The sequence below is a fragment of the Salmo salar genome, chromosome 03 (assembly GCF_965601325.2).
Source record: "Salmo salar chromosome 03, fSalSal1, whole genome shotgun sequence".
Lineage (NCBI taxonomy): Eukaryota > Metazoa > Chordata > Actinopteri > Salmoniformes > Salmonidae > Salmo > Salmo salar.
Window position 1 is genome coordinate 27127593 of NC_138293.1, and position 21646 is coordinate 27149238.

The window sequence follows — 21646 nt, forward strand, 5'->3', positions numbered from 1 at the left end:
AAACTGCATTGTTGGTTAAGGGCTTGTAAGTAAGCATTTCACTGTAAGGTCTACACCAATTATATTCGGCGCATTTGACAAATAAAAATGTATTCGATTTAACAGCACTATCAACAAGGCAGGTCCTACAGGCCCTAGTTTTGTCGCACCTGAACTACTGTTCAGTCGTGTGGTCAGGAGCTATAAAAAGGGACTCAGGAAAATTGCAATTGGCTCAGAACAGGGCAGGACGGCTGGCCCTTGGATGTACACAGAGAGCTAATGTTAATAATATGCATGTCAATCTCTTCTGACTCAAAGTGGAGGAGAGTATGACTTCATCACTACTTGTATTTATGAGAGGTATTGACATGTTGAATGCACCGAGCTGTCTGTTTGAACTGCTGGCACACAGCTCGGACACCCATGCATACCCCACAAGACAAGCCACAAGAGTTCTCTTCACAGTCCCCAAGTCCAGAACAGACTATGGGATGCGCACAGTACTACATAGAGTCATGACTACGTGGAACTCTCTTCCACATCAAGTAATTGATGCAAGCCGTAAAAGAGGAGCCAAGATGATTTGGATGGACTCTGTCATTCCTGTAGAGTATCTTCTGTTTCCAGAAGGTGTCAAAGTTATCAATAAAAGTGACTCCAGCAGAGCTACAGTAGTCTTTTAGCCAGATGTGTAATGCCAGTAGTCTGCTGAATCTTTCACACCAGCAGCACAACGATGGTACTGGACCCCAACACACACACAACATGCATAGTTATTTACACTGACGCTACACAAATGCACACACACATACAATCATAATTTACACCGCTGCTACTCGGTTTATCATATCCTGATGCCTAGTAACCTTACCCCTATACATACAGTATCTACTTCTATCACTTCAGTATCCCTGCACATTGTAAATATTTTCTTGTGTGTTTTTGTTCTACCTTATGTTACGTTTAGTACTACATTGATATTGATTGCTCCATTGGGTTTGGAGCTTGCAAGAAAGGCATTTCACTCCACTTGTGCACATGACATTAAAAACTTGAAACTTGAAAAACCATGTCTAAAAATTGTGCAAAATCCATAGGCTGTTTGTGACTAACTGTACTCTTCAAGTCTTGCTACCCTGGTCTTCTTCACCCAGTATCTTTAGTTGGCAACCAGGTCCAATGTGTCTGTGAGTGATATTCACATTGAATACTTGCCTGGTGCACTGCATGGAGATCTAATACATGCTGTGGAAATGTTAGTACTATATTGTCTAGTACTATAGTCCCAGTTAACTGCTGTACTGGTATAGCTATTTAAGTCATGCCCTTAAACTGGTCAATGGTGCATAGGCTCATCTGTAATCCAGGTCACAAGCATGCCTCTGGAGGACTCCTGACACATATCCCAGGATAGATATGATAAAATGTATAGAAATTAACATATACATTCATAAAAATCTAAGAAGTAAAAAAAATAAAAAATAAATTGGGATGCATGCCAGCATAGCCACTATACAACACAACACTAAACAATACATTCATTTTACTATAACGGTTACAAATGGTGCCCACAAACTGTTAGGGCCTACATAAAGCTGTCCCAACAATAGAGTCCCAACAGCAGTCCCAATACCTTACCACTGCTACACATGGTTATCAGCAGAGCCTTGACTGGCAGCGAAAAAGTTTATTCATCCTCATTTATGGCCTTTAAAAAAAAACATAGCTGATATGGCTGACTTGCTTAAACACATGTGGTTTCTATTGACAATTGACATGTACAAACTATGGCATAAGGGGACGACAAGCAGATAAGAGACAATCCGTAATTTCGATTAAGACATTAATGAGCGAGCTAGGACGGACGTAGTCAATATAACTATTTGTTCAGCACTTTTGAAATGTACAGCAACAGAATTCAGAACATGGGCCATTCTTAGTGTTCTCCCTGTACACCAAGTCAGAACCGTAGGATAAATAAAGGGTGCTTTTCAGCAGTCAATGAAAGCTCTTACAATATTCAATGATTACATTTCTCAAAAACAGGTTATAGGCTACATGTGCACCACCAAGTCAGAACAGTAGGTGAAATTAAGAGATGAAAATAGACCAAATCATTTTATAACATTTTTTAAATGCATTTTTCTGGATTTTTTTGTTGTTATTCTGTCTCTCACTGTTCAAATAAACCTACCATTAAAATTATAGACTGATCATTTCTTTGTCAGTGGGCAAACGTACTAAATCAGCAGGGGATCAAATACTTTTTTCCCTCACTGTAGATTGCTTGTATACAGCTTTTAGATAATCCAGCCATGGTGTCAGATTTCAAAAAGGCTTCACGGCGAAAGCAAATCATGCGATTATCTGAGGACAGAGTCCAGCACACAAATGCATAACAAATTATTTTCAACCAGTGAGTTGCGACTCGAAGGTCAGAAATAGCGATATAATATACTGCTCAAAAAAATAAAGGGAACACTTAAACAACACAATGTAACTCCAAGTCAATCACACTTCTGTGAAATCAAACTGTCCACTTAGGAAGCAACACTGATAGACAGTAAATTTCACATGCTGTTGTGCAAATGGAATAGACAACAGGTGTAAATTATAGGCAATAAGCAAGACACCCCCAATAAAGGAGTGGTTCTGCAGGTGGAGACCACAGACCACTTCTCAGTTCCTATGCTTCCTGGCTGATGTTTTGGTCACTTTTGAATGCTGGCGGTGCTTTCACTCTAGTGGTAGCATGAGACGGATTCTACAACCCACACAAGTGGCTCAGGTAGTGCAGCTCATCCAGGATGGCACATCAATGCGAGCTGTGGCAAGAAGGTTTGCTGTGTCTGTCAGCGTAGTGTCCAGAGCATGGAGGCGCTACCAGGGGACAGGCCAGTACATCAGGAGACGTGGAGGAGGCCGTAGGAGGGCAACAACCCAGCAGCAGGACCGCTACCTCCGCCTTTGTGCAAGGAGGAGCAGGAGGAGCACTGCCAGAGCCCTGCAAAATGACCTCCAGCAGGCCACAAATGTGCATGTGTCTGCTCAAACGGTCAGAAACAGACTCCATGAGGGTGGTATGAGGGCCCGACGTCCACAGGTGGGGGTTGTGCTTACAGCCCAACATTTTGACTTGTTTTAAGGATATTACATCAAAGTTGGATCAGCCTGTAGTGTGGTTTTCCACTTTAATTTTGAGTGTGACTCCAAATCCAGACCTCCATGGTATGATAAATTGTATTTCCATTGATTATTTTTGTGTGATTTTGTTGTCAGCACATTCAACTATGTAAAGAAAAAAGTATTTAATAAGATTATTTATTTCATTCAGATCTAGGATGTGTTGTGTAAGTGTTCCCTTTATTTTTTTGAGCAGTGTATATGCCTTGCCTTTGAAGATCTTCTTCTGTTGGCACTCCAAAATGTCCCAGTTACATTACAAATGGTCCTTTTGTTCGATAAAGTCCTTTGTTATATCCATAAAAACTCAGTTTAGCTGGCGTGCTTCAGTCAATATTCCACTCGGTTTCTCTTCTTCAAAATGCATACAAAATGAATCCCAAACAATACCAATAAACTTATTCAAACAAGTCAATCAACGTTTATAATCAATCCTAAGGTACCCTAATCCGCAAATAAACAATACAATTTAAGACGGAGAATCATTATTGTCTTTACCGGAGATAAACAAAAAGAACGCTCTGTCTCGGCCATTCGCTTGGGAACACTACAGCCAAAATGGGAGCCACTTAGATAAACTACAACTTCTCACTCATTTTTCCAAAAACCAGCCTGAAACTCTTTCTAAAGACTGTTGACATCTAGTGGAAGCCCTAGGAACTGCAATTGGGGACGATTTCGCCCTATTATAAAAGTGCCAGGCATTGAAATCAGTGGTATGCTGAATGTTAATTTTTTTTGGATGGTCTGTCCTCAGGGTTTCAATGGGTGGTCACCTCAACAAAAAACAAAATCTGGATGGATTCTCCTCAGGTTTTTGCCTGCCATTTCAGTTCTGTTATACTCACAGACATTATTGTAATGGTTTTACAAACTTTAGAGTGTTTTCTATCCAAATCTACCAATTATATGCATATCCTAGCTTCTGGACCTGAGTAGCAGGCAATTTACTTTGGGCACGCTTTTCATCCGGATGTCAAAATACCGCCCCCTATCCCAAAGAGGTTTTAACAAACTATAGTTTTGGCAAGTCATTTAGGACATCTACTTTGTGCATGACACAAGTAATTTTTCCAACAATTGTTTAGACATTATTTCACTTATAATTCACTGTATCATAATTCCAGTGGTTCAGAAGTTTACAACACAAGTTTTCTGTGCCTTTAAACAGCTTGGAAAATTCCAGAAAATGATGTCATGGCTTTAGATGCGTCTGATAGGCTAATTTACATCATTTGAGTCAATTGGAGGTGTACCTGTAGATGAATTTCAAGGCCTACCTTCAAACTCAGTGCCTCTTTGCTTGATATCATGGGAAAATCAAAAGAAATCAGCCAAGACCTTTTGTAGACCTCCACAAGTCTGGTTCATCCTTAGGAGCAATTTCCAAACTCCTGAAGGTACCACGTTAATCTGTACAAACAATAGTACGCAAGTATAAACAACATGAGACCACGCAGCCGTCAAACCGCTCAGGAAGGAGACGTGTTCTGTCTCATAGAGATGAAAATACTTTGGTGCGAAAAGTGCAAATCAATCCCAGAACAACAGCAAAGGACCTTGTGAAGATGCTGGAGGAACCCCATACAAAAGTATCTATATCCACAGTAAAACGAGTCCTATATCTACATAACCTGAAAGGCCACTCAGCAAGGTAGAAGCCACTGCTCCAAAACCGCCATGAAAAAGCCAGACTACGGTTTGCAACTGCACATCAAATCAAATTTCAAATCAAATCAAATGTATTTATAAAGCCCTTCTTACATCAGCTGATATCTCAAAGTGCTGTACAGAACCCCAGCCTAAAACCCCAAACAGCAGGCAATGCAGGTGTAGAAGCACTGTGGCTAGGAAGAACTCCCTAGAAAGGCCAGAACCTAGGAAGAAACCTAGAGAGGAACCAGGCTATGAGGGGTGGCCAGTCCTCTTCTGGGGATAAAGATCGTACTTTTTGGAGAAATGTATTCTGGTCTAATGAAACAAATATATAACTGTTTGGCCATATTGACCATCGTTATGTTTGGAGGAAAAAGGGGGACGCTTGCAAGCTGAAGAATACCATCCCAACCGTGAAGCACGGGGGTTGCTGTGGGGGTGCTTTGCTGCAGGAGGGATTGGTGCACTTCACAAAATAGATTGCATCATGAGGACGGAAAATGATGTGGATGTATTGAAGCAACATCTCAAGTCATCAGTCAGGAAGTTAAAGCTTGGTCGCAAATGGGTCTTCCAAACGGACAATGACCACAAGCATACTTCCAAAGTTGTGGTAAAATGGCTTAAGGACAACAAAGTCAAGGTATTGGAGTGGCCATCTCAAAGCCCTGACATCAATCCTATAGAAAATTTGTGGGCAGACCTGAAAAAGCATGTGTGAGCAAGGAGGCCTACAAACCTGACTCAGTTACACCTGCTCTGTCAGGAGGAATGGGCCAAAATTTACCCAACTTATTGTGGGAAGCTTGTGGAAGGCTACGAAAAACGTTTGACCCAAGTTAAACAATTTAAAGGCAATGCTACCAAATACTAATTGAGTGTATGTAAACTTCTGACCCACTGGGAATGTGATGAAAGAAATAAAAGCTGAAATAAATCATTATCTCTACTATTATTCTGACATTTCACATTCTTAAAATAAAGTGGTGATCCTAACTTACCTAATTCATGGAATTTTACTAGGATCAAATGTCAGGAATTGTGAAAAACTGAGTTTAAATGTATTTGGCTAAGGTGTATGTAAACTTCCTACTTCAACTGTATGTAAGAATGCTGTTCATTGACCACAGCTCAGCCTTCAATACCATAGTACCCTCCAAGCTCATCATTAAGCCTGGGAACTGAACCCCGCCCTGTGCAACTGGGTCCTGGACTTCCTGACGGGCCACCCCCGAGGGGGTAAAGGTAGACAACAGCATCTCCACTACGCTGATCCTCAACACAGGGGCACTCTCAGCCGCTTCCTGTACTCCGTGTTTACCCATGACTGCGTGGCCATGCATGCCTCCAACTCAATCATCAAGTTTGCAGACGACACAATAGTGGTAGGCCTGATTACCATACAATGATGAGACACCCTACAGGGAGGAGGTGAGCGCCCTGGTGGAGTGGTGCCAGGAAAATCACCTCTCCCTCAATGTCAACAAAATGAAGGAGTTGATCGTGGACATCAGAGGGGGCACGCCCCCATCCACATCGACGGTCCGAAGTGGAGAAAGTGGAAAGCTTCAAGTTCCTTGGTGTACACATCATTGACAATCTGAAATGGTCCACCCACACAGACAGTGTAGTTCTATGACGACTGAAGAAATTTGGCTTGGCCCCTAAGACCCTCACAAACTTTTACAGATGCACCATTGAGAGCATTCTGTCGGGCTGTACCACCGCATGGTACGACAACCGCAGGGCTCTCCAGAGGGTGGTGAGGTCAGCCCAACGGATCACATGGGAACACACTGCCTGCCCTTCAGGACATCAAGAGCACCCAGTGTCACAGGAAGGCCAAGAAGATCATCAAGGACCTCAGCCACCCGAGCCACAGCCTGTTCACCCCACTACCATCCAGAAGGAGAAGTCAGTACAGGTGCATCAAAGCTGTGACCGAGAGACTGAAATACAGCTTCTATCTCTAGCCATCAGACTGTTAAATAACCATTACTAGCCGGCCTCCACCCAGTACCCTGCCCTGAACTTAGTCACTGTCACAAGCCGGCTACCACCCAGTGACTCATCCCTGCACCTTAGAGGCTGATTGATGCCTTATGTTCATACACATGGAACACTGGTAACTTGAATAATGGGACACTGGTCACTGTATAATGTTTAAATACTGTTTTACCCATTTCATATGTATATACTGTGTTCTAGTCAAGGCAATTACATTCAGCTATTGCTGTACATATACTATTCTATCCACATATTCTTCAGATATACTACATATTCTGTCCACATACTGTCCATAATGTCTATACCTTATATCCACACTTGTTATGTTACAGCCTTATTCTAAAATATTTTCCGGTTCTGTTCCCTGGACCAGTTCCAAACCCTGGTCACTGCTACACTGGTCTCAATTTTTGCACAAAACTTTTTTACCCTCACGTCCCTATTTGATTTTGGCAGAATATAAATGGAAATCATTACTACAAAACTTAAACATTTTGAGATCTTGAAAACACATTCTATGGCTTATGATGTTGTAGTACTCTGTAGAAATGTATTTTTCAATGTCTGCTTACACAAAATATATTGCTGTGTATACATGAGGTTTCATAACCAAAATATGTTTTACTGAAACAGAGACATAGATGTTTTCATCAAAGAAAAACCAGTGTGCTTATGATTGTTGTTATAGACTGGATGTTAACATTTTTACATATCGTGTTTCCAAAGACAAAGGATAAAATGATATTAAGATCTAAAGTTGTGCCTGAAATTATTGGATCCCTTGATAAAGATAAGCAAAAAAGACTGTAAGATATAAATAATTTAAATGCTGATGCTCCAAAAATGTAGCATTTATGTTATTTTATACCAATACAATTGCTCAGAGAAATAGATTTTGTTCAAGAAGTAATACAAAAAATTGCAACAAGATAGGGGTCGAAATTATTGGATCCCCTGTTTTCAATACACCAACACCCTCCCCTTGTGAGTATGACGACACTGAGCTGTTTTTAAAAATGTTTTATGAGATTGAAGAACACACTGGGAGGGATCTTAGACCATTCCTCCATACACAATCTTTCCAGATCCTTGATATCCTTCATATGTGATTATGGGCTATTCTCTTCAATTCCGGAGACTGAGATGGCCATTGCAAATTTGAGATTTTGTGGTCAATTAAACATTTGGTCACATATTAGTATAAAATAATATCATTTAAAAAATGTTTTGAACATACAGTTGAAGTCAGAAGTTTACATACACCTTAGCCAAACACATTTAAACTCAGTTTTTCACAATTCCTGACATTTAATCCAAGTAAAAATTCCCTGTCTTAGGTCAGTTAGGATCACCACTTTCTTTTAAGAATGTGAAATGTCAGAATAATAGTAGAGAGAATAATTTATTTCAGCTTTTATTTCTTTCATCACATTCCCAGTGGGTCAGAAGTTTACATACACTCAATTAGTATTTGGTAGCATTGCCTTACACTTGGGTCAAGCATTTCGGGTAGCCTTCCACAAGCTTCCCACAATAGGTTGGGTGAATTTTGGCCCATTCCTCCTGACTCAGCTGGTGTAACTGAGTCAGGTTTGTAGGCCTCCTTGCTCGCGCACACTTTTTCAGTTCTGCCCACAAATGTTTTATAGGCTTGAGGTCAGGGCTTTGTGATGGCCACTCCAATACCTTGACTTTGTTGTCCTTAAGCCATTTTACCATAACTTTGGAAGTATGCTTGTGGTCATTGTCCATTTGGATCACCCATTTGCGACCAAGCTTTAACTTCCTGACTGATATCTTGAGATGTTGCTTCAATATATCCACATAATTTTCCTCCCTCATGATGCCATTTATTTTGTGAAGTGCACCAATCCCTACTGCAGCAAAGCACCCCCACAACATGATGCTGCCACCTCTGTACTTAACGGTTGGGATGGTGTTCTTCGGCTTGCACGCTTCCCCCTTTTACCTCCAAACATAACGATGGTCATTATGGCCAAACAGTTCGATTTTTGTTTCATCAGACCAGAGGACATTTCTCCAAAAAGTACAATCTTTGTCCCCATATGCAATTGCAAACCGTAGTCTGGCTTTTTTTATGGCGGTTTTGGAGCAGTGTCTTCTTCCTTGCTGAGCGGCCTTTCAGGTTATGTCGATATAGGACTTGTTTTACTGTGGATATAGATACTTTTGTACCTGTTTCCTCAAGCATCTTCACAAGGTCCTTTGCTGTTGTTCTGGGATTGATTTGCCCTTTTCTAACCAAAGTACGTTCATCTCTAGGAGACAGAACGCGTCTCTTTCCTGAGCGGTTAGACGGCTGCGTGGTCCCATGGTGTTTATACTTGCGTACTATTGTTTGTACAGATGAACGTGGTACCTTCAGGAGTTTGGGAATTGCTCCCAAGGATGAACCAGACTTGTGGAGGTCTACAATTTATTTTTCTGAGGTCTGATTTCTTTTGATTTTCCCATGATGTCAAGCAAAGAGGCACTGAGTTTGAAGGTAGGCCTTGAAATACATCCACAAGTACACCTCCAATTGACTCAAATGATATCAATTAGCCTATCAGAATCTTCTAAAGCCATGACATCATTTTCTGCAATTTTCCAAGCTGTTTAAAGGCACAGTCAACTTAGTGTATGTAAACTTCTGACCCACTGGAATTGTGATACAGTGAATTATAAGTGAAATAATCTGTCTGTAAACAATTGTTGGAAAAATGACTTGTGTCATGCACAAAGTAGATGTCCCAACCAACTTGCCAAAACTATAGTTTGTTAACATGAATTTTGTGGAGTGGTTGAAAAATGTGTTTTAATGACTCCAACCTAAGTGTATGTAAACTTCTGACTTCAGCTTTACAATATACCTCCGTATTTGTATTATTTATTTGACAGTCTTTTTCGTTCATCTTTATCAAGGGATCCAACAATTCCGTCCCTCACTGTACCCTGTTTATACTGGTTCCTACTACTAGCTGCACAGTAATACGAACAAATGAGACACTAAGTTTAACTGGATGAAATCCAGTAAAATGCATCGGAAGTTGACTGCGTAAAACTGTTCATGCAATCTCCATACCTGGCCAAGGGGTGTGTTCTTGCCTGGAGCTGTGAAACTGGTCATGCAATCTCCACACCTATCATAGGGAGTGTTCTTGCCTTGAGCTAGGAAACTGGCCATGCGACTTCCATACCTGGTCTAGATGGTGTTCTTTGGAATTGTCATGGCCTGCCAGAACTGTACCTATCATGTACTGAGAATTGTCTGTGGGAAAATATTTCATATTTTCATATTTATGCCAAGGAAAATGACAGCAGACAAAAAAATATTTAGTAATGTATTAATTCAAAGACATTTAACGCATTGCAAAATGCAAATATCAACATTTATTTGTGTCTATTCAATCTACCTGCACCAATTTAGAGCATATGAAATCTTCCTCAACTTCGTTGCTTTTCAAATCAGAACAGGAATATATTCTACCAATCAAACGGTGCAGCTGTTTTAGTAACCAGATAACGGCTTTTCTTCCTAACTTCATGAAACAGCTGCCGTTTTGATCACTTTCCCAACAAGTTAGACAAAAACTTAAGCCCGTTTTCACTTGCACTGAAAATTCGAGCTGGTCAAGTGAAACCCAAGCCAGCACAGCCCAGTTTCACAACTGGTGCCAGCTTGATTAGAATTCGGGTTGGTGACGCCGTTACTATGCAACCACCAAGCTGATCACTGCCGGATGCTGACACAATGTTTAGCTAGCTCGTCTGGGCTTGTTGCTGTTTCATGGAAAATCTTGTCATACTGTAGTTATTATTCTTTAGCATGCTACTCCTAGAAACATCATTCAAACTTTAAACATGTACAAACATGTACATACCATAAGTTTTGTAGTGATTCCTATGTTGCTGATGTAAATAATATTTGTTGGTCTGTGGTGTGTAATGAAGAGCAAGCAGACGCCGCACTTCACATGTTTATTAACAAAATGACAAACTGTTAAATCCTGTGGATTAATGAGGAATTAAAAAATGGTATGGTTGAGAGGGATGAGGCAAAAGGAATGTCAAAACCGATTGGCAAACGTACTGCAAGTTGAGAAATCATGTGACTAAACTAAATTTTAAAAAAAATAAGAAACTACAGGAATTGCATTCAGACCCCTTGCCTTTTTCCACATTTTGTTACGTTACAGCCTTATTCTACAATGGATTAAATTGTTTTCCCCCCTCATCAATCTACACACAATACCCCACAATGACAAAGAAAAAGCATTTTTTTGTTGCTAATTTATAAAAATAAAAAATAAACTGAAATATGACATTTACAGTATTCAGACCCTTTACTCAGTACTTTGTTGAAGCACCCTTTGCAGTGATTACAACCTTGAGTCTTCTTGTGTATGACGCTACAAGTTTGGCACACCTGTATTTGGGGAGTTTCTCCCATTCTTCTTTGCAGATCCTCACAAGCTCTGTCAGGTTGGATGGGGAGCGTCGCTGCACAGCTATTTTCAGGTCTCTCCAGAGATGTTCGATTGGGTTCAAGTCCGGGCTCTGGCTTGGCCACTCAAGGACATTCAGAGACTTGTCCCGAAGCTACACCTGTGTTGTCTTGGCTGTGTGTTTAGGGTTGTTGTCCTGTTGGAAGGTGAACCTTTGTCCCAGTCTGCAGTCCTGAGCGCTCTAGAGTAGGTTTTTATCAAGGATCTCCCTACTTTGCTCCGTACATCTTTGCCTCGATCTTGACAAGTCTCCCAGTCCCTGCCTCTGAAAAACATCCCCACATCATGATGCTGCCAACACCATGCTTGACCGCAGGGATGGTGTGAGGTTTCCTCCAGACATAACGCTTGGCATTCAGGCCAAAAAGTTAAATCTTGGTTTCATCAGACCAGAGAATCTTGTTTCTCATGGTCAGAGTCTTTTGGTGCCTTTTGGTAAACTCCAAGCAGGCTGTCATGTGCTTTTTACTGAGTACTGGCTTCCGTCTGGCCACTCTACCATAAAGGACTGATTGGTGGAGTGCTGCAGAGATGGTTGTCCTTCTGGAAGGTTCTCCCATCTCCACAGAGGAACTCTAGAGCTCTGTCAAAGTGACCAGACCTCCCTGACCAGATCTGTGCCTTGACACAATTCTGTCTCAGAGCTCTACGGACAATTCCTTCGACTTCATTCCTTGGTTTTTGCTCTGACATGCACTTTCAACTGTGGGACCTTATATAGACAGGTGTGTTCCTTTCCAAATCATGGCCAATCAATTGAATTTACCACAGACGGGCTCCATCAAGTTGTACAAACATCTCAAGGATGATCAATGGAAACAGGATGCGCCTGAGTTCAATTTCAAGTCTCATAACAAAGGGTCTGAATACCTATGTAAATAAGGTATTTTTTTAATTTTTTTTATAAATGTGCAAAAATGTCTAAAAACCCGTTTTTGCTTTGTCATTATGGGGTATTGTGTGTAGATTGCTGAGACATTTTTAAATCCTTTTTAGAATGAGACCGTAATGTAACAAACTGTGGAAAAAGTCGAGGGGTCTGAATACTTTCCGAAGGCACTGTATACTATGAAACAAAGATAAATGACATAAACAATTAGAATAAAATACTTTGCAGCACCTTAAGTGAAATTATTGGCAAAAAGGCAAACTGAACTGCAACATTCGTTGAATCATATCAAATAAAATAAAATGTTATTGTCACATGCACCAAATACAACAGGTGTAGTAGACCTTACAGTGAAATGCTTACTTTCAAGCCCTTACCCAACAATGCAGTTAAGAAAAATAAGTGTTACAGTATTTATTAAAATACACTGAAGTAAAAAATAAATACAAAATGTAAAGAAAAAAGAAAATAGAAAAATAACAAATAATTAAAGGGCAACAATAAAATAACAGTAGCAAGGCTATATACAGGAGGGACCGGTACAGAGTCAATATGCGAGGTCACAGGTTAGCCGAGGTAATTGAGGTAATATGTACATGTAGGTAGAGGTAAAGTGACTATACAAATAGTCCGGGTAGCCATTTGATTAGCTGTTCATGAGTCTTACGGCTTGGGGGTAGAAGCTGTTAAGAAGCCTTTTGGACCTAGACTTGGAGCTCCGGTACCGCATACCATGCGCTAGCAGAGAGAACAATTTTAGGGCCTTCCTCTGACACTGCCTGGTATAGAGGTCCTGGGTGGCAGGAAGCTTGGCCCCAGTGATGTACTGGGCCATACGCACTACCCTCTGTAGTGCCTTGCGGTCGGAGCCCAAGCAGTTACCATACCAAATGGTTATGCAACCAGTCAGGAAGCTCTCGATGGTGCAGCTGTAGAACTTTTTGAGGATCTGAGGACCGATGACAATTCTTTTTAGTCTCCCGAGGAGGAATAGGTGTTGCTGTGCCCTCGTCACGACTGTCTTGGTGTGTTTGGACCATGATAGTTTGTTGGTGATGTGGACTTGAAGCTCTCAACCTGCTCCACTACAGCCCCTGTCGATGAGAATGGGGGCATGCTCTGTCCTCCTTTCCTGTAGTCCACAATCATCTCCTTTGTCTTGATCACGTTGAGGGAGAGGTTGTTATCCTGGCACCACAATACCAGGTCTCTGACCTCCTCCCTATAGGCTGTCTCATCGTTGTCGGTGATCAGGCCTACCACTGCTGTGTTGTCGGGAAACTTAATGATGGTGTTGGAGTCGTGTTTGGGCATGCAGTCATGGGTGAACAGGGAGTACAGAAGGGGACTGAGCACGCACCCCTGAGGGGCCCCCGTGTTGAGGATCAGCGTGGCAGATGTGTTCTTACCTACACTTACCACCTGGGGGAGGCCCGTCAGGAAGTCCAGGATCCAGTTTCAGAGGGAGGTGTTTAGTCCCAGGGTCCTTAGCTTAGTGTTGAGCTTTGAGGGCACTATGGTGTGGAAGCTGAGAGATAGTCAATGAATAGCATTCTCACGTAGGTGTTCCTTTGTCCAGGTGGGAAAGGGCTGCAGTGCGGAGTGCAAATCAGAGTGGGTCTAGGGTTTCTGGGATAATGGTGTTGATGTGAGCTATGACCAGCCTTTATTAGCACTTCATGGCTACAGACGTGAGTGCTACGGGTTGGTAGTTATTTAGGCAGGTTACCTTAGTGTTCTTGGGCACAGGGACTATGGTGGTCTGCTTGAAACATGTTGGTATTACAGACTCAGGACAGGGAGAGGTTGAAAATGTCAGTGGAGACACTTACTTACCAGTTGGTCAGCGCATGCTCAGAGTACACATCCTGGTAATCCGTCTGACCCTGTGGCCTTGTGAATGTTGACCTATTTAAAGGTGTTATTGACATCGGCTACGGAGAGCATGATCACACAGTCATCCGGAACAGCTGATGTTCTCATGCATGCTTTAGTGTTGCTTGCCTCGAAGCGAGCATAGAAGTCATTTAGCTCGTCTGGTAGGCTTGTGTCAATGTAGTCTGTAATAGTTTGCCACATCCGACGAGCGTCAGAGCCGTTGTAGTGCGATTTAATCTTAGTCCTGTATTGACGCTTTGCCTGTTTGATGGTTCGTCGAAGGGCATAGCAGGATTTCTTATAAGCGTCCGGGTTATAGTCCTGCTCCTTGAAAGCGGCAGCTCTACACATTAGCTCAGTGCGAATTTTGCCTGTAATCCATGGCTTCTGGTTGGGGTATGTATGTACGGTCACTGTGGGGATGACGATGCACTTATTGTTGAAGCCAGTGACTGATGTGGTGTACTCCTCAATGCCATCAGAAGAATTCTGGAACATATTCCAGTCTGTGCTAGCAAAACAGTCATGTAGCTTAGCATCTGCGTAATCTTAACACTTCCTTATTGAGCGAGTCACTGGTACTTCCTGCTTTAGTTTTTGCTTGTAAGCAGGAATCAGGAGGACAGAATTATGGTCAGATTTTCCAAATGGAGGGCGAGGAAGAGCTTTTGTATGCGTCTCTGTGTGTGGAGCAAAGGTGGTCTAGAGTTTTTTTTCCTTTGGTTGCACATGTAAAATGCTGGTAGAAATTACGTAAAACAGATTTACGTTTCCCTGCTTTAAGTCCACAGCCACTCTCTGAATGAGAATTTTCTTGTTTTCTTGTTTGCTTATTGCCTTATACAGCTCATTGAATGCGGTCTAAGTGCCAGCATCGGTTTGTGGTGGTAAATAGACAGCTATGAAAAATATAAATGAAAACTCTCTTGGTAAATAGTGTGGTCTACAGCTTATCATGAGATTCTCTACCTTAAGCGAGAACAACCTTGAGACTTCCTTAATATTAGATTTCGTTCACCAGCTGTTATTTACAAATAGACACAGACCACCACTCCGTCTTACCGGAGGCAGCTGTTCTATCTTGCCGATGCACCGAAAACCCAGCCAGCTGTATGTTATCGTTAAGCCACGACTTGGTGAAATATAAGATATCACAGTTTATAATGTCCCGTTGGTAGGATAGTCTTGATCGGAGCTCATCCGTTTTATTATCCAGTGATTGCACGTTGGCTAATAGGACTGATGTTAGAAGGGGATTACGCATTCGCCGTCAGATCCTTACAAGGCACCCCGACCTACGTCCCAGATATCTCTGTCTCATCTTCATGCGAATGACGGGGATTTGGGCCTTTACGTGTGTCTGAAGTAAATCCTCTGCGTTCGACTCGTTAAAGAAAAAATCTTTGTCCAGTATGAGGTGAGTAATCGCTGTCCTAATATCCAGAAGCTCTTTTCGGTCATAAGAGACGGTAGCATAAACATTATGTACAAAATAAGTTACAAATAACGCAAAAAAACACACACAATAACACAATTGGTTAGGAGCCTGTAAAACGGCAGCGCCATCTCTATGGCTCATTCGCCAAAAACAATCCACTGATATTGGCAATTACTTTAATGATTTTTTCATTGGGAAGATTAGCAAATTTAGGCATGACATGCCAGCAATAAACGCTGATACTACACATCCAAGTATAACTGATTAAATGATGAAAGACAAGCATTGTAATTTTGAATTCCATAAAATGTGGAAGAAGTGAAAAAAAATGTGTCTATCAACAATGACAAGCCACCGGGGTCTGAGGATAATAGCGGACGATATTGCCACTCCTATTTGCCATGTCTTTAATCTAAGCCTACTAGAAAGTGTGTGCCCTCAGGACTGGAAGGAAACAAAAGTAATTCCGCTACCTAAGAATAGTAAAGCCCCCTTTACTGGCTTAAACAGCCGACCAATCAGCCTGTTACCAACCCTTAGTAAACCTTTTGGGAAAGGTGTGTTTGACCAGATGCAATATTATTTTACTGAAAACAAATTGACATCAGACTTTCAGCACACTTATAGGGAAGGACATTCAACAAGCACGGCACTTACACAAATTACTGATGATTGGCTGAGAGAAATTGTGGGAGCTGTTTTGTTAGACTTCAGCGCAGCTTTTGAGATTATCGATCATAGTCTGCTGATGGAAAAACGTATGTGTTATGGCTTTATACCCCCTGCTATTTTGTGGATAAAGAGTTACCTGTCTAACAGAACACAGAGGGTGTTCCTTAACCTTTTCACGTGTGAGTTCCACATTTTTTATGTGTATGATGTCAGAATACACTCATTGTTCCAAAATGTGATTGTTACTCAACACGACAGTTAACCAGCACTGCCCTCAAACCAAGGAACTCTACCTGCTACTTATCTATAGGCTATGTTTCAACTTGTCCATTTCAACGTTTTTTTGAACAACTTGTATTTTCTAACGACAGTTTGAATTGAGGTGTGATCCGCCTCCTCATTTCACTGTTGCGGACAATTTATGTTTGAGGCTTTACTGAGCCGGACAAACTTCTCTCTTCAACGAGAGAACAAGAACTTCCCCAGTGTTTCCCCAGATCAAGTATGAAGACATCGTGCATCTCTAGTCAGAACTTGCGCAAACTTTTTTTTATTTTCGGTATATAATGTTGTTTCTACTGTAGCATGCTGTACGTATGAATGGAGCATAATGTATACTGCTCAAAAAAATAATGGGAACACTTAAACAACACATCCTAGATCTGAATGAAAGAAATAATCTTATTAAATACTTTTTTCTTTACATAGTTGAATGTGCTGACAACAAAATCACACAAAAATAATCAATGGAAATCCAATTTATCAACCCATGGAGGTCTGGATTTGGAGTCACACTCAAAATTAAAGTGGAAACCACACTACAGGCTGATCCAACTTTGATGTAATGTCCTTAAAACAAGTCAAAATGAAGCTCAGTAGTGTGTGTGGCCTCCACGTGCCTGTATGACCTCCCTACAACGCCTGGGCATGCTCCTGATGAGGTGGCGGATGGTCTCCTGAGGGATCTCCTCCCAGACCTGGACTAAAGCATCCGCCAACTCCTGGACAGTCTGTGGTGCAATGTGGCGTTGGTGGATGGAGCGAGACATGATGTCCCAGATGTGCTCAATTGGATTCAGGTCTGGGGAACGGGCGGGCCGGTCCATGGCATCAATGCCTTCCTCTTGCAGGAACTGCTGACACAATCCAGCCACATGAGGTCTAGCATTGTCTTGCATTAGGAGGAACCCAGGGCCAACCGCACCAGCATATGGTCTCACAAGGGGTCTGAGGATCTCATCTCGGTACCTAATGGCAGTCAGGCTACCTCTGGCGAGCACATGGAGGGCTGTGCGGCCCCCCAAAGAAATGCCACCCCACACCATGACTGACCCACCGCCAAACCGGTCATGCTGGAGGATGTTGCAGGCAGCAGAACGTTCTCCACGGCGTCTCCAGACTCTGTCACGTCTGTCACATGCTCAGTGTGAACCTGCTTTCATCTGTGAAGAGCACAGGGCGCCAGTGGCGAATTTGCCAATCTTGGTGTTCTCTGGCAAATGCCAAACGTCCTGCACGGTGTTGGGCTGTAAGCACAACCTCCACCTGTGGACGTCGGGCCCTCATACCACCCTCATGGAGTCTGTTTCTGACCGTTTGAGCAGGCACATGCACATTTGTGGCCTGCTGGAGGTCATTTTGCAGGGCTCTGGCAGTGCTTCTCCTGCTCCTCCTTGCACAAAGGCGGAGGTAGCGGTCCTGCTGCTGGGTTGTTGCCCTCCTACGGCCTCCTCCACGTCTCCTGATGTACTGGCCTGTCTCCTGGTAGCGCCTCCATGCTCTGGACACTACGCTGACAGACACAGCAAACCTTCTTGCCACAGCTCGCATTGATGTGCCATCCTGGATGAGCTGCACTACCTGAGCCACTTGTGTGGGTTGTAGACTCCGTCTCATGCTACCACTAGAGTGAAAGCACCGCCAGCATTCAAAAGTGACCAAAACTTCAGCCAGGAAGCATAGGAACTGAGAAGTGGTCTGTGGTCCCCACCTGCAGAACCACTCCTTTATTGGGGGTGTCTTGCTAATTGCCTATAATTTCCACCTGTTTTCTATTCCATTTGCACAACAGCATGTGAAATTTATTGTCAATCAGTGTTGCTTCTTAAGTGGACAGTTTGATTTCACAGAAGTGTGATTGACTTGGAGTTACATTGTGTTGTTTAAGTGTTCCCTTTATTTTTTTGAGCAGTGTATTTCAAATCAAATCAAATTTTATTGGTCACATACATATGGTTAGCAGATGTTATTGCAAGTGTAGTGAAATGCTTGTGCTTCTAGTTCCGGCAGTAATTTCTAACAAGTAATCTAACAATTCCACAACTACCTAATACACACAAATCTAAGTAAAGAGATGCAGTAAGAATATATACATATAAATATATGGATGAGCAATGACAGAGCGGCATAGGCAAGATGCAATAGATGTTATAAAATACAGTATGAGATGAGTAATGCAAGATACATAAACACAATTAAAGTGGCATTATTAAAGTGACTAGTGATCCATTTATTAAAGTGGCCAATGATTTCAAGTCTGTATGTAGGCAGCAGCCTCTCTGTGTTAGTGATGACTGTTTAAGTCTGATGGCCTTGAGATAGAAGCTGTTTTTCAGTCTCTCGGTCCCAGCTTTGGTACACCTGTACTGACCTCACCTTCTGGATGGTAGTGGGGTGAACAGGCAGTTGCTCGGGTGGTTGTTGTCCTTGATGATCTTTTTGGTCTTCCTGTGACATCGGGTGCTGTAGGTGTCCTGGAGGGCATGTACCGTAAATTCCGGACTATAAACCGCATCTTTTTTCCCACGCTTTGAACCTCGCAGCTTAAACAATGACGCAGCTAATATATGGATTTTTCCCGCTTTCAATTTTTTTTCTGCCAAGAAAACACATTCTGTGACGTGCTCAGTTTTTTGGCGGCATGAAGCTTTCATTAGACCAATGAAATTGCCAAACGGGTTAAGGTCAAACAACTTTTTTGTTTACTGTTTAGATTAAATCGAGCGCTCTCAAACTTCCCATCATTCTGATTACGGTAGTCATTTTGTCACCCTCATCATGGCAACGACACAGAGAAATGCAAATGATGCAGCTTTCAAGTTGAAGGTGATTGATCTGGCTGTTGGAAAAGGAAATAGAGCTGCTGCATGGGAGCTTGGTCTTAATGAGTCGATGATAAGACGTTGGAAACAGCAGCATGAGGAATTGACTCAGTGCAAAAAGACAACTAAAGCTTACTGCTAATTTTTTATTTTTTGTTACAAGCCGTGTTTCGTTAAAGCCTATTTATTTTTGTTACAAGCCGTGTTTCGTTAAAGCCTGTGTAAAGTTCATTTGTTTCAATGTACCGGTAGGCACCTGCGGCTTATTTATGTTCAAAATAATATTTTTTTTTAAATTCAGTGGGTGCGGCTTATATTCAGGTGCGCTTAATAGTCCGGAAATTACAGTAGTTTTCCCCCGGTGATGTGTTGTGCAGACCGCACCACCCTCTGGAGAGCCTTGCGGTTGTGGGCGGTGCAGTTGCCTTACCAGGCGGTGATACAGCCCGACAGGATGCTCTCAATTGTGCATCTGTAAAAGTTTGAGGGTTTTAGGTGACAAAACAAATTTATTCAGCCTCCTGAGGTTGAAGAGGTGCTGTTGCGCCTTCTTCACCACACTGTCTGTGTTGGTGGACCATTTCAGTTTGTCCGTGATGTGTACGCCGAGGAACTTAAAACTTTCCACCTTCTCCACTGCTTTCCCGTCGATGTGGATAGGTGGGTGCACCCTCTGCTGTTTCCTGACATCCACGATCATTTACTGCTTTATTCACGTTTTCAAGTTCTGGTGCAAAATCATGCATTCCGATTCTTGCATAGATTGTAATCTTTTTTGAAGGTTGTACTAATTATGATGAGCTAATGCTAAGCTATTTTCCAGCTGTGTGGTGCCATGTTTGACGACATCATACAATGCATTCTGGTTGTCACATAAGTGTCTGTCAGACCAAAGATGTTATAACAAGGGATAGTTCACTCGACTGACTAATGGTGCTTTCAAGACTGGGAACTCTGAAAAATACGAGGCCATATCATGACGTCAGTGAACTTCAGGTCAGAAGGTCGGAGCTATATAAAGAGGACCGAGTTCTCGACCTGGAATTCCGAGTTGGATAACTGTTCAAAACGATTTTGCCCATTCAGAGCAATTTTTTTCCCGAGTTGCAGTTGTCTTGAATACGGCATCAGATTGTAGCTATGGTACCTCAGGGTTGCCAGCTCAGACCCCCCCTTTCCAAGGGTTTTATTTTTATTTAGAGTGTAAACTTCTCCTGTGTTTGCCCATTTTATTGATATCCCCCATCATAGTAATATTTCCTGCATCACATCCCTCCACGATACCTCCCTCCATTTCTACCCCCACAAACCCCCCTAAAATGGTTTCATCCCTGTTTAACTTTCACACTACGGTTAGGCTAGGCAGTAGGCTTGTATTTGGTGTGATGATCTGTGAGGGGATAACATTATAATTGCTTTGTGATTTGTCAAAAATGGTAAATGACTTGGCAAGTCATGTGCTCCGTTTCTTGTATACACTGTAACAAGTACATTGAAGATTTGTAATATGCTGAAAAGTGGACAAATTAAGTTCATATTTTCAGGGAATGGGCACAGCCATCTTTGACTTTGTTTATTTGTGTCTTATAGTGATTGGCATTCTGGGATTTGGGAGTTTTCGCTTGCCAAACATAAACAAACATGGCTGCCATCATAAAGAATTTAGCTGCTGTTAGCTTAGCTGACACCCATCTCTTTTCTAAACCATATTACATTTCTCTCTTGTGCTCACCAGAGATGTGGTACATTGTAAACAAGTCTAGCTGTTAGGTCGCTAACTGTTTTTTGTTAGCGCAACCTGTTATTTAGACTGGTTTATGGAATGAGTTTGGCTGTGGATATGTTCTGTGTGATATTTGGATGATGATGTTCGCATTTATCTTTTTCAATAAAAGGTGAAATTGACGAATAAAGTTGTGAAGACCTTTGTTTCCCAGCAGTACAAAACATTGTTCAGATGCTTTTCAGAAAACAATACTGTTTAGACAAGTTTGTTTCATCATATGTTCTGTTACTAGTGTTCCAATCACATATTTGTGATGGTATGCTACAGGGACCAGTCAACAATGATCACAAATATGTGATCGTACGTGGCAAAGGGTTAATGGAAGCCTCTCCAACATAATCCAGGTAGAATCAGAAATTCCTCAGGGCAGCGGTCGACGCCTTACTTTTTTCAATCTTTACTAATGACATGTGACTGGCTTTGAGTAAAGCCAGTCTATGTATCTGGATGACTCACTATACAGATCAGCTACTACAGCGAGTGAAATCACTGCAACTTAAAAAAGAGCTGCAGTTAGATTCAGAATGGGTGGCAGGGAATAAGTTA